This window comes from Rhinopithecus roxellana, chromosome 10, assembly GCF_007565055.1.
Source record: "Rhinopithecus roxellana isolate Shanxi Qingling chromosome 10, ASM756505v1, whole genome shotgun sequence".
Lineage (NCBI taxonomy): Eukaryota > Metazoa > Chordata > Mammalia > Primates > Cercopithecidae > Rhinopithecus > Rhinopithecus roxellana.
Window position 1 is genome coordinate 34,248,756 of NC_044558.1, and position 16,551 is coordinate 34,265,306.

Here is a 16,551-nt window from a genome sequence, read left to right on the forward strand (position 1 = left end):
AACACATCTAACCAGGTTTAACTGGTGTCAACTCTTTGTGACCTCTAGCGAAGCAAATGGCTGAAGCGTCTGGCAGGTTCATTTGCACAGTAATGAGTTCTGTCTACTAGTCTGCTAGAGACTGATGGGGAGAAGGAGATTACCTTCCACTACTGCCTATTAAATGTGATTGACATTCCTGTATGATATCTGTCTTCCTTAACAGCCTTCTCTCCTCCCCTAGAAACATTTCATGAGCACAAAGAGTTGTACTTAAATGAGGTCTGAAGCATTGCTCTTCTCCTTCCACATGTTTTCATTTTGATTCTTAAGGTATAAAAAGAATTTTTAGCAAAAAGAAAAAAAGATATGATACTGTGCATAACTGGTAAGAGGAAAAAAATTTTTGAGTGTTTGAAACGTTAAAATAAAATACTTTATCAAGACTCCTTTGGCAAAAGAAACAGAGAAAAAGTAGAAAATATATTCTAGCTCGTTATGTTTTCTTTAGCATCTTTAATTGTGCCATTTTGCTTAATATTTTAAAACATTGACATTTATCATAGCTTTTATGTCGACATTTATTTTCTAGTCTTCTGTTTTATTTTTCCTTTAGTTCCATATTATCTATTTTAATGTAATTTTTATTTTATGGTACAATTCCTAAAAACTTCTTTTAAAAAGGTCTCTTAACAGCACAGTAACTCAAACAATTACAACAAACACAATAACTTTTTTTATTTCATACCCTCTAAAGAGAGCATTTAGCAGAAAATATTCCAAAAAACCTCAGCATAACACATATTTTAATTCTTATAAAACTTATGTTTTTCTATTACACTTTACTTTCAACATATAAGGCCGTAAAATCATGTACATTTTATTTGAAGGTCCTATTGCCAGGGTCCATTTTAAAACAAAATGGAAGGCTAAATTCTATTTAATTGCAACAAATCATGGGTAAATCATATTGAAATTCTTTCCATGTAGTAAAATGTGACTATCGTTTTCCATTGTTAGATGTTTACATTAACTCCTGTGTATGCTTATGATCTATGTTTCATGTCAAACTTCCACTTGGTTGAATTTTTAAATGTACCTAATCACAATATTATTTGTGCTAAGATCTGATGACTTAATAGCTTAAATAGTTGCCCACCAACTTTGAACTACATTTATTAGATTCCTGCATAAGCATCTTTCTATATAAGGTAACCATGAAGCTCTGTCTGTTGGTTTAAGTTTTGGGTATAGCCCCAATTGGAGCTATTTGAGGCATGAAATATACCTCAGCATAATTTAGAATTTCTGTATGCACTAGTGTAAATCAACTGTTTGACAAGAGCAATGTAGCTGTGAAAGTGAGAGTAGAGCAGAAATGTGTTTACATTCACTCTACATTCATTTTCATTGAAAAAGAAAGCAAGAGGCAGCCAGCTGCAGAAGAAAAGTCAAATGCTGCTGTTAGGAGTCACTAAACAATTTTACCCACATCAATTCTTAGTAAGACATTTCTCACAGTTTTGCTGTTACAGAAGGGGAAGCACTAAAGAATAGTAGATGTCATCTGTCAGCTCTGGCAAAACAGTGTTCTTAAATTCTCTTTGCAATAAAAAATGCTTCTTCTACCTTAATGATTACTTTATTAAGGTGTGGAGAAGGAGCTATTGGGGACCTTTCTGGTATTAGTATTATAATTTAATTTAACTTAGAGCAGAGGAGGAAATTTAATCATAGTAGCATGCTCATGTGATTCAAAAGCATGAAAAGTAATTACATCACCTATTATAGAGTCCAAAAGAGTTATGATTGATATAGCACAAGAAATGCATTAGAGTTGAAAAAGACAAATCTGGAAAAAATAAGGCATATAATATCTTGGAAGGGATATAATATCTTGACTTTATTTTTAAATACACAGTTTTTAAAAATAATGTATTAAAAGCAAAATAAGCAAGATGCATAAGTATTTACTGACAAAACTTGAAGATATTGCAGGTTTTATTCCAGACCACTGCAAAAAAGCAAGTGACACATTTTTTTTGTTGTTTCCCAGTGCGTATAAATATTGTATTTACACTACACTGTAATCTATTCATGTGCAATAGCATTATATCCACAAAAGCAAAGTATTAGTTTGGTTCAAAGGTAATTGTGGTTTTCACAATTACTTTCAATTGAATACATCCCTTAATTAAAAATACTGTATGTCAAAAAATGCTAATGGTCATCTGGACCTTCAGTGAGTCATAAATTTTTTGCAGGTAGAAGAGGGTCTTCATGCTGATGTTGCTCACTGATCAAAGTGGTGGTTGCTAAAGTTTGGGGTAGCTGGTGCAATTTCTAAACATAAGACAACACTGAAGCTTGTCACATCAATTGACTCTTCCTTTCACAAAAGACTTCTCTGTAGCATGCAATGCTGTTTGGCAACATTTTAGCCACACTAGAACTGCCTTCAGAATTGGAGTCAGTCCTCTTAAATATTGCTGTTGTTTTGTCGGCTGAATTTATGTAACATTCCAAACCCTTTGTTGTCATTCCAACAATGTTCACAGTATCTTAACCTGATGTAGATTTCACCTCAAGGAACCAGTTTCTTGGCTAATCCATAAAAAGCAACCCCTCATTCATCCAAATTTTTTCATAAGATTGCAGCAATTCAGTCATATCATCAAGATCCATTTCTAATTATCTTGCTATTTTTAATATATCTGCAGTTGCTTCCTCTACTGAAGACATTAATCCCTCAAAGTCATCCATAAGAGTTGTATTTAACTTCTTTCAAACTTCTGCTAATATTGCTATTTTTACATTTTCCCATGAATCACAAGTGTTTTTAATGGTATCTAAAATGGTGACTCCCTTCCAGAAGGTTTCAATTTACTTTCCCCAGATTCATGAGAGGAATCACTATCTGTGGCAGCTACAGTCAGCCTTATGAAATGTACTTCTTAAATACTCAGGCTTGAAAGTAAAAACTTCCTCCTTAATCCATGGGCTACAGCATGGATGTTGTGTTAGTAGACATGAAAGCATTAATCTCTTTGTACATCTTTATCAGAGTTCTTGGGTGACTAATTGCATTGTCAATGAGCAGTAGTTTTTTGAAAAGAATCTTTTTTTCAAAGCAGTAGTTTTCAACAGTGAGCTTAAAATACTCAGTAAACCATGCTGTAAGCAGATGTGCTATCATCCAGGCTTTGCAATTCCATTTATAGAGCACTGGCAGAGCAGATTCAGCATAAATCTTAAGGGCCCTAAGATTTTACAGATGGTAAATGAGCATTGGCTTCAACTTAAAGTCACTAGCTCCATTAGCCCCAACAAGAGGGTAAGCCTGTCCTTTGAAGGTAGATTTTGGTGTTTCCTCTGTCATTATGAAAGTTCTAGATAGCATCTTCTTTCAACAGAAAGCTGTTCTGTCTACATTGAAAATCTATTGTTTGGTATAGCCACTTTCATTAATAATCTTAGCTAGATCTTCTAGATGTCTTGCTGTGGCTTCTATATCAGCACTTGCTGTTTCTCCTTGCACTTTTATGTTATAAAGATGGCTTCAGTTCTTAAATGTTAAGTTTTCTAGCTTCAAATTCAATTTCTGCAGGTTTCACACATCTCAGTCTTCACAGAGTTGAAGAAAGGTATGACCTAGTTCTGGATTAGGCTTTGACTTACTTAAGGGAATGCTGTGGCTGCTCTGATCTGCTGAGACCACTAAAACTTTCTTTGTACTAGTAATAAGGCTGTCTCACTTTCTTTTTCATGTGTTCACTGGTGTAGTTCTTTCAATTTTTTTCAATAACTTTTCCTTTGCATCCACAACTTGGCTAATTGTTGGCTTAAGAGGCCTAGGTTTGGCATATCTCAACTTTCAACATGCCTTCCACAGTAAGTTTAATCATTTGTAGCGTTTGATTTAGAGTGAGAGTAGTGTTGCTTTTCTTTTCACCTGAACACTTAGAGGCCATTGGAGGGATATAGATTGGCCTAACTTCAATATTGTGTCTTAGGGAATAAGTAGGAAGAGAGACCAAGGAACAGCCAATTGGTGGAGCAGTCAGATAGCACACAACATTTATCAATTAAGTTTGCCTTCTTATGTGGGTACAGGTCTGGAAAAACACTTACAAGAATAAAATCAAAGATCACTGATCACATAATCATTACAGGTGTAAGAAGAAGAAAAGTCTGAAATGCTGTGGGAGTTAGCAAAAATGTGACACAGGGACACAAAGTGAGCACATACTGTTGGAAAATGGCACCAATAGACTTGTTTTCTGTGAACTGCAATAGAGCAAAGTACATTAAATGAGGTATGCTTGTATAATCCTTAAATTATGTTATATTTTTAATGATCTGGTGATCTCAGTTACTAATATGAGCAACATCTAAAAATTATTCTAATAAAAACATTAAATGTAACAGAGCAACCAATCTAATAGAATGGATGATGATGAAGTGTTAAAGAAAATCCGGAATTTTTCTTCACTATCAGGAATGAAGAAAAAATAAATCACTTTTAGTTTTAAATGTCCAAAAAGATTCAGGTGCTGTTCAAATTGAGTAATGAAAATATAACTGGTGGAATTTTAAAATACAACATGTAATCTTATATAAATTTCATACTAGTGTTAAGATTGTTTTTCTAGAAGAATTCCTTTTAATATAAAAGCTGAGTATTTTATTTTAGATGCCTAACAGTAAAAACTAAACATTCTTCAACCTTAAAAAACAAATCTTTTTACCTATCTTTTCTAAGCATCCTTTGTTCTGACAGACATCCTTTTCTAATAGCTCAAAAGAGCAATGTATGAGACCATTTTTTTCACATTGTTATATTTTCATTCAGCACATTTTAGAGGGTCACAGGCTTATCCCTCAGTATTGCATATAGTTATACAGGGTGCTCAACAAGTATATGTTAAAAAATTGAATACTGAACATCAACATTGTCTTGGAGACAGTATTAATTATTGAATTTTGAATATTTCCAATCTGCATAGAAAATTATTTGAAACAAAAAAAATTAATGTATGAGGCTTTGTAGTAAATGATTTCAGCTATATTATCTCCTGATACATTTAGAAATGCAGAGGTAAATGGCCTTTCAAATAATGAGTTTTCTGCTATCTATAGCAAAACCATTCTCAGAAAAAACAATTGATAAAAATAAGTAAACTTTTCATTGCTCTATGTGTCTACCCATCTGGGAACGTTCTTTATATTTATTGACTTCTCTGATTTCTCATCCATGAGACAATGACTTCTGATTTTGGATTAGCTTTCCATGAGCTATTATTATATTCAATAATATTAATAAATTGTATTTATTGAATATATATTCTGAGTGTTATTTAAATATTTTACATGTATTAATTCATTTAATCTTCAGAACAACACCCTGAGGTAGGATTTATTATTTTATTGACATTTTAAAGCTGAGGTAGGAAGGAATGGTGACATTAAGTATCTTTCCCTAGGTCACATACCTATTAAGTGATAGGTTAAGAATTTGAACAGAAGAAACAGACTTCACAGCCAGCCCTCCTAGCCACTTTGATATACTATTTCTGGCTCCAACCACCAATACCATTGTTAGTTTGTCTTCCGAAAAAATTCATGAATTGCCCTACAGGATATTAATCTTATTAACAGAGCACCCTTTGAGAATCCACATACAACACATTACCAAACCATTCACAAAAATAATCTCTTTCCATAAGGATAATGTACTTAGTATATTAATAAGGGAAAAATATTAATCTCTATGCCTTACTACTGCAAAAGTGATGGTCTGTTTTTATCACTCCACATATCATAAATTGACAGAGATTCAACATAAACATCCACAATGCACACATGACACTACTACAGCAAATTCAACCACGGAAGAAAGTTTTTAATTTTGATCAAAGCACCTAAAGTTAAATTAAAATTGGGTTGGCTATTTATAGGAATACTGTAACCCAACATGAATCAGAACAGTATAGAAAGTGTTTGAAGTTATTTTTTAAACTCTGACTTCCTAATGATCACATTTAAGTGTTGGTGTAAGAATTTGTCATAAATCTCTAATAGTCATTCAATAAGTTAGTACCTGAATCAAAGATAACCACGCCAAATAATTAAAACACATACTATTCATTTTAAAACAAGAAAGATATAGCATATAGGCAACTAATAATAAAATAAAGGTTTATTTCCAATGTATAAATAGGCCAAAACTGAAATCTAACTCTTAAAGTAGGCATTTGTAGAGATGGTCTTGATTCTTAGATTGTGTCCATTTCCACCTTTGAAAATGAAGACTCATATTTCATATACACATATATACATATATACATAAATATACATATATACATATAAATACATATATACATATGTATAAATATAAAATATTTTGAATCAGTATTTATACTTCATGTTTAATGTAAAATTTACCTAGTTTATTGCAAAGCCATTTATAACAAATTCCTTATACTTTATTCACTCTGTCTCTCTTAATGTAAAACTTATTTTCCCTTCTCTGATTTCCTGAATATTTAGGATTCACTTTGTCCTCTTCTTGTTCATTTCAATTCTCCTTCTTTTCTGAAGGTAAAGATATATATTTATGAATCATTCAGGTCAGCCACATGTGGATTCTACCTTGCTACAAGCATGTTATTTGTATCCTGCTTTCTGAATTTGTGACTGACAGCATGAGTTCAAGGGTGACTGTGTTTATTTTCTGCAGTTTACGATTGATAGAAGTTCAGCAAAGCATATTCACTGATATCTAATATTGCTTCCCTGATGACAGTAGGAATGAAAATTGACACACGAGCTCTTTGAACTTCGGGACAAGAAAAACCTTAGCAGACCGTGGGCTAATGCAAATAGTGACACAAATTAACTTTGAAAATGTTGAGAATACAATAGCAAGAAAGAAATTTGACAGTGAGCCGACAATAATGTCAAGAAATTACAGAATCTTTTCAACAACTTTTCACTTTCTAAATTGTAAACATGAGCATTATTCTTTTTATAAGGCAGGTATTATATATTAATTTGTCTTCAAAAAGAAATTTAATTATATGATGCAAAATTAAATAAAGAATACACTATACTTTGGGCTCTGTGGTGACAAGCAGTTAGAAAGTAAATTGTTGCTATAAAACCAGAGCAAAAACTACTAAGAATAGGTCATCATTGCTGAAGCCACTATTGTCATAAAAGTTAAGAAGAGAAAGTGATTCAACTTCTGATTTCTTTTAAAATTTGCTATTGTGACTCAAATTTACATAGCAAAGACAAATAATATAAATTAATAGTATAATATAAAACATAACATTAATATAAATTATAACAATTATATAATAAATAATATATATTACATAAATTATAACATTAATATAAAATGTATAACATTAATATAAAAAACATTTTTCCCATAGTTTTTAGTTAGTCAAGATTTTGAAATTGGTAGATGAAGGTTCAATTTTTAAAATCTGGCTAGTCTCTTTTTAGTCCTCAAATAAACCATGCTTTTCATAGGTTCTTAATGTTCCTGATGCCTGGAACTCTGCAAGTACTTTCAGTGGAATTTCTACCTACACTTTGGCTCTCAGTGTAGATACGACTTCCTGTAGGAAAAGACCCTCAGCATGAGTTACGTATTTCCTGCAAATATTCCACAGGGTTTTCATTTTCTCAGTCTGAGATCTTATCATGCATACCGTATTTGCTACTTTCTTATCTTTATTCTTCATAAAATGTAAATATGAGGATAGAAACCAAATCTACTAGCAATGTCTAATATCAATTATATTAGCAATAAATAGTTGCAGTATGAAACAAAGGAGTTAAATAGCACATCCTAAACAAAAGTTATGAGTATGTCTATCTCCACATGCAACTGTCTTTTTTGTTGTTTTGAGACAGTGTCACTCTGTCACCCAGGCTGGAATGTAGTGACAGGATCTTAGCTCACTGCAGCCTTTGTCTCCTGGGTTCAAGCAATTCTCCTGCCTCAGCTTCCTGAGTATCTGAGATTACAGGTGCCTGCAACCATGCCTGGCTAATTTTTGCATTTTTAGTAAAGATGGGGTTTTGCCACGTTGATCAGGCTGGTCTTGAACTCCTGGCCTCAAGTGATCTGTCTGCCTCAGCCTCCCAAATTGCTGGAATTATAGGCATGAGCTACCATGCCCAGCTTACAACTATCATTTTTTTATAAGAAAAAAGTAGTGGCTCATTAAACTTTTTACCTCCAATGCCTAACATTAGGCCAAGAAAATAATATATATTTAATACATATTTTATTACATAAAGGCATGTTCAAACAGATATTAGAGAGACACATCTGAATGAAGAGAAAATCGTGAAATGTACTAAATCCAAAACTTGTTTTCACCAAAGGGAAAAAAAAAGAAAAATAATTCCTCCCTATGTCAAAAGGCAGCATTGTTTACTGATCAGCAGACCTAGAGAATTTTTTTTGTTTATAATAAACCCTGATATGATAAGCTAATATGAGACCTCTTTTCGGCTTCCCACCCTAGTTATTACCTAAAGTGGATCCCTCATTTTCTCTTCAAATAGGCAAAGTGTTTTTGCTTTAAAAAAAAAAAAAGATAAAGTTTATATTGGAGGAGAAAACAGACATATGCTCAGAGTACAGCGTCTAAAATTAAAATATTATGAGCCTGGGAAACATAGGGAAACCTCATCTCTATAAAACATAAAAAAAGAAAAATAGCAGGGCACGGCGGAACGTGTCTTAGGTCCCAACTAACAAGGAGGCAGAGGTGGGATGATCCTTTGCACCCAGGAAGTCGAGGCCGCAGGAAGCTGAGATTGTGCCACCACACACCAGCCAGGGCAACAGAGTGAGACCCTGTCTTAAAAAACTTAAAATAAAATAAAATATATATATTTTTTCTTCTATGGACACCAATGTGGGTGGCATTTACTGTTTGCCATGTGTGGAATTAAGTTTCACCCGCTAAGCTGTGGCAAAACTCATATTTCAGGGTGACAAAAATATAGTCTGGGAAATCAGAAAAGCCTAGGGTGGCTTATTCCTGGCTCTGCTACAGACTAAGTGTAGAATGTTGTGAAAATCACTTACACATTTTAAGTATCAACGCCTTCAATTGGATGAAGAAAATTTTTAAAAAAATCTAATTCATGAGGATTGAAAAGATCAAATGTGCAATCCTGTCAGATTCTCTTTTCTTTCTTTCTTCACAAACTAGCTCTACAATACTCCTTTGAAAGGCTGGAGGTCTACAATACCAAAACTATCATTTTCTCAGATGCTCTGATTTCCTGACCACTTCGTAGTTACCAATGATGGTGTCTGTGATGCTTGGCGGTAACAATCAATAACTGAATTGTTCTTTTCCTAATCCAGGTACTATCCGTGGGTGATTTTGCTTAAAGCAAACTCATGTTCAAGTCTGTGAGAATGTTTAAAGCATTTTCATGGTTCTGGTTTAAAATGCAAATCATAGAATAAAAGGATGGATAAATTATCACATTTTTCTCTAGCCAAGGTTTTGTTTTGTTTTGTGTTTGTTTGTTTGTTTTTAATTTTTCCCTATCTGATTTGTAGTACTAACTAAATTCATTTCCCTGGGTTTTCTAACATTTTTAGTCTCTTGATACTCAGCATATATTTCTCTTTCAAAAAAGTCCCAACTCTACAATTTTTGTTTTTAGAATTATTACTTTTCCTATGGACTTTAAAAGAGGTTTAATTGGAAATACTAAGCTGAGCAATAATGTCTTTGTTCTTGGCTATATTTCTTTATGCCAAAGCAAATGAAGAACTTTCAAAGCTATTTAAGTATTGCCAAAAAGTCAATGTTTGCCCCAAATCTCTGAGAGATGAATTATCAACAAGTATCTAAAAGCATTATTTGCCACAGAGATTTGCACAAAAAAACTAAACCAGGGAATTTTAAAGGGCCCTTTTTATCAAATTTGACAACAAACGGTGCCATACTCCATCACCTTCTCAAACTTCTGGATTTCTTCTCAGCTCACAGTATGGTTTACCACTAGCAATATATATATATTAAACATGTCACATTTATAACAACACATGTCATATAGTAATTACTCAATAAATGGTAGGTAACATTTTAACCAAGTATGATGACTTCTTATAGAAAAAAATGCAGATTTTTCTTTGCTCTGTCATATTGGGATCCTCCTAATTTTGTAAAGAGCCCTTTGTTAAATTATGCTTGGGCAAGGCACAATATTTACCACCAACTTCCTTAATCTTTTTTTAATTTCAGGCTATGCATCCTCATATGAGTTATTCATTTCACAGTTGACATGATCTTCTATTTAGTTTATCTATAAAAGTTATAGCAAATTCACAAATTTATTTTGAATGCCCCTCTATGACTTTCATGTATTAGCTTTATATCTTCATGTTTTTATTTGCTATTTCTAATTTTCATGGAATTCTGCCCATGGGCAGAGCATTAACTAAGAAGCTCTTTAATCTGCTAAACTATTAATTTGAATTCATTTTTGGTCAGTTATTAAAACATAATTTTAAGACCATTTGATTGTTAATACTTTTTATTTTGTAATGTTTAAGTTAACAATGAAAACACATTTATAATAAAATATTAAGCATTTGTGACTAATCAGAGCCACAAATTATCTGAAATAACAGTAAAGTAACACAAAATTAATAATTATTATAATCTCCATAGACACGGAAATTTCAGCACAATAGAGGCCAATGTGGGGGGAAAAAAGTTGGCAAAATATATTTTCTTTCTCTGTTTCACAGGTGTGTTGGAGGAAGATTTTGGACAGTTTCCAAGTTTTCAACCCTGTCTTTAGGGATCATGTTATGCCCCTCACTGTGTCCTGTTACCTATAAGTAACAAAATCAAAGTTCTATGGCTATTGTTTACAAATGACTAGGACAAACTCATGCTCTCTCCCTTTGTTAAAGCAATTTTGATCCCTACAATCTTTACACTGTTGTTATGTCCAAGGAACATCTGTTTTTTAAAACATTTTATTTTAAAGGAACATTTGAAGGTGCTTGGCTGGTGATAGGTAGCTAAGAATTCAGAGGAATTTGAATAAGAGTCTATGTCCACTTCTGACATAGTTCAATTCGGTAGTAAAGCAGTATAATACGATTTACAAGGATATCAGCACAAGAAACAGCAGAGGGAGGGTAGCTAAGCTGCATTTTCACAAGAGCTTTTCATTTGTGCCTCTTTCTCTGCCAGAGGAAACAAGCAGAATTTGATAACCAGTTGCCCTGGACATTGTTGGAGCAAGAGACCTTGAATCATTGTTTTTCCTATATTTTTGTTTTTTCCCCTGAGTTTTAGCTTCCCTTGGGGGCTTTGGGGCAAGAGTGTTGAAGATTGAAAGAGGATTTGAATTACTGACTATGAGAGACTCTGATGCAACTGTATTGGTTCTAGTTAGTAAACTCAGAGTCTATACTAGAACGAATATGCCAGCCGTATTTTCTAAACACTGTAAAGAAGCAATACATAGAAACTATCTGTATTGTCAGTTTATCAAGATTTTGTAATTTTAATTAGCCCAGTCATTTGATAATATATGAGGAAAACACCATTTATTAAAACAAATGTGTCTTGGAAGACAGCTTCAGATAAACACATGACTATAAGCAGAGGGTAGGAGTGGTCACACAGAGGAAGAGCTGGGATTTGCTGGCAAAAAAAAAAAAAAAAAAAAATCCACTACATTTTTTTTACAAGAAAAATGCATAGTCTATTACATTCCAAGCACTATATATCAAATCCTATAGAAAAAATATTATGTGTGTCTGTGTGTGTACACTCATTTCCCTTAAAATAATTGAGTGTCATGAGGTGAAATGCATAGGAAAGACCATTGAACTATTGTCCCGTATCCCAAAGTATTTAAAAATCCGAAAAGCTCTAATTATACGAAGCCACATTTAGGGATATTATACTTTGTTTTTAAAGGCATCATGTCTTTTGAGGCAACACTAATGGAACTGAAGGCCATTATCTTAAAAGAAATAATTCAGAAACAGAAAGTCAAGTACTACATGTTCTCACTTAGAAAGGAACTAAAAAATGGGTACACGGCCGAGCACAGTGACTCACGCCTATAATCCCAGCACTTTGGGAGGTCGAGGTGGGCAGATCATAAGGTCAGGAGATGGAGAGTATCCTGGCTAACACAGTGAAAGTCCGTCTCTACTAAAAATACGAAAAATTAGCCGAGCGTGGTGGTGGGCGCCTGTAGTCCCAGTCACTCGGGAGACTGAGGCACGAAAATGGCGTGAACCCGAGAGGCAAAACTTGCAGTGAGCCGAGATCATGTCACTGCACTCCAGCCTGGGCGACAGAGCGAGACTCGCCTCCCACCCCCTCCCCCCCCAAAAAAAGGTACACATGGACATGCAGAGTGGAATACAGAGACGACAGAAGGTAGGAGGTACGAGGAGCTGAGAGTAGAAAAATTATCCTTGGGTAAAATATTCACTATTTGGGTGATGGGTACAGATTATATGAATTTAAGAAATATGCACGTGGCACGAGCGCACACCGAGCTTCTCTGTGGTCTCAGCTCTCCCCTACTGTACCATAGAATCAGCCACCCTGGTAGAGCCTTCAGGCCTCCTGCACCCCACTCTAGTCCCTGGCCCACTTCAGTTCACTGCTATTCCTATGGGTTTCATGAAATAAATGAGAAGTTTGATGCTCGCTGGGTGACATACTGCAACAAGCCAGATATAGAGGCCTGGGAATTGCATAAAGAAATGAACACATCTGGTTCCAGAGTCCAAAATTATTGATGCCGCTTGTAGATGGTTAAATGATTTTGCTAGTGCAGTTCTCATCCTAGAGACTGTTAAAGACAAAACAGGACCTGATAAAGAAATCTACCCCTAGTCATCTGGAACTTACACAGATTTTAAATGTATTGGGCATATCCACTCTAGAGGAACAGGGCCTTGAGAAAGTGTAAAACCCACGGATGTGCTTCCCAAGGGTTTGTTGGAATTGCTACTTGATTGCAGTCACCTGGAAATACTGCTGATAGCATATTGCCTTATTTGAACAAGTTTTCCTTTATAGAGTACCAAGCCATGTAATGGTAACTTGGACTTTGAAAACAGAGAAATGAATTTGAACTGGAAAAGAAAAGAACAGAAAAGAATAGAAAAGAAAAGAAAAGAAAAAGAGAGAAGGAGGGAGGGAGGGAGGGAGGGAGGGAGGGAGGGAGGGAGGGAGGGAGGAAGGAAGGAGAAGATCTGTACCTGTACCTCCTAAATACATAAATACTAAAAAAAAAAATTCAAAAAACAATTACCTCTTTCATTGATTGGTTGACTGATTGATTCTCTTATTTAATACAAGTTATACATTTTAACCCTATACATATAATTGGAAAGGAAAGGACAGCTTATAGAACTCTGAAGATAAAGTTAGGAACCAAGTAAAGAGCTAGAACAGGAAGTATAATCAGGGTGTCCTAAGAGGTAGAGCACAGTAACAGTAGGCAGACATCAGCAGTCACATGTGAAATCAAGACAAGTAAAGAATTTTTTCCATAGATAACATGGCCCTGAGCATGAGGTAGGGTTCCCAGAGAGGGCCTCTAGGTTTCAAAAAGAGGGAATCACTCCCAAAAGCAAGATAGGAAGCACAACTAGCCAGTTTAAATCAAATTATTAACTCACTTTTTCATTAAGTTTTTCATTTTTTAAATGTATTAGGTGATTTGTTTGTGATCACAATTGTTTCCTTAGGTCCAAGAGATAACAAGGTTAATGAAACAGAATATTTACCTTCAAAAACTCATTTCTGCAATATGCAAAAACTCTTTGATGGGTTGCATTCATAAGATATTGAGAATATAGCAAGTAACATACATATTTCACAGCATAAATAAGAAGTATTTGCAATGACAATTTGTGGAATCAAGTAACTCAGGTATGGCATACAAAAACAAGGCTTCATGTATTTGAATTGGACCCCTTCTATTTTCTCTGCCCAGCATCCTTTCTCTTCCTGGGAATTAACAAAGAAAAGTCTTTCTCTTTTCAGATTGGTGAATCTGAAAATAGGTAAATTCAAAAATTTTCTTGGCCATATTTTGCCTGTAGGCCAACAAGCAGGAAAATGTAGTTGAAAATGAGAGAAAATAATAATGCAGCTATATAGAAATAAGTAAAATAAAGCATGAGGTAGGGAGTGGGGATATGGGGTGTGGGGAGGAGATATGGAGAAGTAGGGAAAGCAATGAGATGGAGGTAGGGAGAGAAAATGTCCTATATGTCCTGTGTTTTCTAGTACATCTTTGGCTTGTTTCTGTTTATTTTGACACTTCCTAGACCTCGAATTCCCAGAGATATTGCAGAGCTTTTCTTTCTCCAGTCCATCATTGATGGGCATTTAGGTTGATTCCATGTCTTTGCTATTGTGAGTAGTGCTGCAACAGCACTAATTTTCAATACTATTAAGTTGTTTCTCAAGGTACAATATATTTTACAAAGAACTATTTGTTTTATATGTTAATACTATGTTCTAGGCAAACATCATTTCATGTTTTTTTTTTTTTTTTTTTGTATCCCTCAAATACAGGCAAACAGTATCCATTCAAAGCAATGTTAAAGATTTTTAAACAGGTAGAAAATTCCTAGTGACTGTTTTTCTAAATCAAATTAAATATGGTTCTGCCCACTTCTCAACCCAGATGTCTCTTACCAGATGGTAAGTAAATACGTAGATAGCTTTTGTCATTGACTCATCTTCTGAGAAGGTCCTGAAGCTCTTTCTCATGTTAATACATGTGACACTAGGTCCCCCTAGTTTGATCAATTCATAATTTAAGTTCAGGTGGTTCCTGGATGGTGGGCATCTCCATTGCCTTAATGTTGACAATTCTTGCCATAACAAGAAGCCTATGTTGCCGGGCGCGGTGGCTCAAGCCTGTAATCCCAGCACTTTGGGAGGCCGAGACGGGCGGATCACGAGGTCAGGAGATCCAGACCATCCTGGCGAACACGGTGAAACCCCGTCTCTACTAAAAAAATACAAAAAACTAGCCGGGCAAGGTGGCGGGCGCCTGTAGTCCCAGCTACTCGGGAGGCTGAGGCAGGAGAATGGCATAAACCCGGGAGACGGAGTTTGCAGTGAGCCGAGATCGCGCCACTGCACTCCAGCCTGGGCGACAGCGCGAGACTCTGTCTCAAAAAAAAAAAAAAAAAAAAAAGAAGCCTATGTTATACACCCCAGACATCCCATGTGCTCATGTGCTCCATCATCTCTGAATCCATTCCCTTCTGAGGTCCTGCTACCACCCCACAGTGACACTGTTCTGCTGAACTCAGGTCCTACTGTAAGAAATTAACTAACATACCCTTCTCAGCTTCAGAATGTTTCCATTTTCCTCTTCTCAGGTTACTAGTTTCCACTTCTGCCCCATAAGTCATTTCCTGTACACCCTCTCTCTTTTGTAATGAAGTTCTGGATGTCTTGTAAGTTTCCTTCAAAGAACCTGTATGAATTTAATGTTGATCTCTTTTTCCTGATATTTGACACAGCAGACTAAAAATGCTGATTTTTTTTCCTAGATCCCCTTGTTTTATTACAACATACACAGTTCATCACTAGCAAAAATGTTTTTAAAAAGATGGCTTGATTTGTAAATATTTCAATTCACAGAAATGTAAACGAACAGAGGCAGTCTCAGAACTTAGAAATTTCAAGAAGGGAGTAAACCAAGCCTATTAACCTGAGACTTCAATCTTACTGACAGATGACAGTATAACTTTGACCTCACTTACAGCAGACAATATTAATAGTATGCACTGCACATTATTGAACATGAGCAAAGTTAAAAGAAATCTAATAAATTATCTTACTTCCTTTCTCATTAAATTTCAAATTGGCCAATTTCCATATGAATAACATTTGTGCTAGATGAAAGGAAGTATAGTTCATTATTTATAATAAGTGTCTGACATCACAGATCAAATAATTAAATCATAAAATTGGCAAAGCTGACCTGACATTTAGGAATAATAGAGAACATAGAAAACTGATATTTAAAAGTAATAGCCCTTTCCTGAAGTACTTACATGAAAAATTCTTACAACAATGAATTATGAAATAGAACTGAGTTACTTTCAAAGCTAAAAATTGTGTGCATGAAATGATAGAAATAATATTTAGAGTACTCACACAGCAGCTTGAATTAAGATAGGCAAATAGTAAAACAAAAAACACCCACAAATGCTATATGCTTGCAACATCAATAAACTGAAAATATCACAATTATAGGATGTCACATTAAGGTAGATGAAAAATCTGGAAGTTTTATCCTCTGCAAAGCCCTATCTAGAAAAACAAAGAAAGTTAGAAAAAAGCCATTTTAAAACATTTGTTGCTACTGCCACAAATGAGTTACATTCATTTTAAGCATCCCCTGAAATGAGTAGACAAAATATTAAATTTTATGCTTGACAATTCACCGAGTTCCATGAACCTGATTAAAATCTATCTAGATCAATTTCAAACAATGTGCAGGAAG